This window comes from Triticum dicoccoides, chromosome 6A (genome assembly GCF_002162155.2).
Source record: "Triticum dicoccoides isolate Atlit2015 ecotype Zavitan chromosome 6A, WEW_v2.0, whole genome shotgun sequence".
Classification (NCBI taxonomy): Eukaryota; Viridiplantae; Streptophyta; class Magnoliopsida; order Poales; family Poaceae; genus Triticum; species Triticum dicoccoides.
Window position 1 is genome coordinate 166,390,570 of NC_041390.1, and position 1,788 is coordinate 166,392,357.

Here is a 1,788-nt window from a genome sequence, read left to right on the forward strand (position 1 = left end):
AGCATCCTTTAGACTTTGTTACTTTGATCTCGAGGGATCATCTCCCTTTGGCTCCACTAGTGACTTCTCTCAACACACCTGGATATACTTTATTTTCTTCTCGTAGTAAGGTCTTATCTATAAGCCTTTTGCTGCCATGGTCCACACTTAATTCTCTACGCCTATTCATGTGTTCTATGGTAACTCTAGTGGAGAGTTTCTCCAAGCTGTTGTGTGGAATCCTTGCTGGGCAGACTTTGGTTCTCTTATTCTGGTACTCATGCTCAAAATGGTGTGGCTGAGCGCAAGCGTCGTCACCTTCTTGAGACGGCTCCTCCATTGATGGTCACCACCTCTCTTTCACTGCACTTTTGGGCCGAGTCTGTCTCCACTTCCATCTATCTCAACAACCTTCAGCAATCCACTGCTCTGCAGGGTGATGCTTCTTTCGGTCGTCTATTTGATCGGTTATTCGGCGCTTCAATTTTTTGTTTGTGATTGCTTGGTCCTTCTTGCCCCTCGTGAACGCACCAAACTGACTTCTCAGTCTGTTGAGTGTGTCTTCTTAAGATACAACAATGAGCATAAGGAATATCGTTGTTGGGATCATGTTGGTCATCGGATGCCTATTTCATAGGATATGACCCACGTCCATCTTCTTTGGCCTTTTAAGTGGAGTATATCGCTTCACACAATTTTCCTGACACTCCTACCACTCCTATTGAGCCCTGATCCAGTAGTTGTACTGCTTATGCTTCTCTGATTATTTCACGTGATTCTACACCTTCGTCACCAGTGGCTTCCTTGTCTCCATCACCTCGGTTTATCCCCGATGATTCCAGCTCGTATTCTTCCAATTTTTTTCCTAACTTCTATATAGGTCGTCTGCATGTTGTCGATGCGTCTACTGATGTGCCATCTTCCCCGTCTCAACCTACTTATGGCTTGCGTCCTCGTCCGCTTCGGCCTGTTGACCGCCTTGGTCTTCCAAGCGTTGGCGTTGTTGTTCTTGAGCCGACTTGTTGTGATGTTGTTCATACCAAATAGCACCTTGTGATGACACAGCAGGTTGCTGCTCTTGAGTGCATCAGCACGTGGGATTTTGTTTCTGTTCCTCCTCGTGATCGCTCCATCACTTGGTGGGACTACAAGGTTAGCACTCACTCTGATGGTTCTCTTGAGCATTAGAAAAACTTGTCTTGTGGGTCATGGCTTTCAGCAGGAGCATAGTCCTGATTACGATGAGACTTTTGCTCCTGCAAAACCGTATGCTTGTGGCCTCTGTTCGCCACTGGTTCGTGTATAGGCTTGATGTTAAGAATTCCTTTCTTAATAGTGAGTTGCGTGAGAAGGTTTACATACAACCACCACCTGTGTATTCTACTCCTTACTACATGCTTAGTCGTCTTCATCGCTCTCTCTATGGCTTTAAGCAAGCCTCTCGTGCCTGGTTTGAGCATTTTGCCTCTATGGTGGATGTTGCTGGTTTTCAGCGAGTGCTCAAGATCCGACGTTGTTTGCCCTCCTTTCTGCTCTTGGTAGGACTCTTTTTCATGTTGATGACATGATCATCACCGACGCAAACTGTGAGTATATTGCCTTTGTGAAGGCATGTTATGCAGTTTCTTATGTCTTATCTTGGCTCTCTCTGCTACTTTCTTGGGATTGAGGTCCCTTCTTGCTCAAAAATAATAATCCAGGATCTTACTCGTGCTACTCTTACCGATGAGCGCACTGATGTTGATTCATTGTCTAATCTAACACTTTGTCGACATTTTGTTGGGAGTCTTTTCTATCTGCCTGACACTC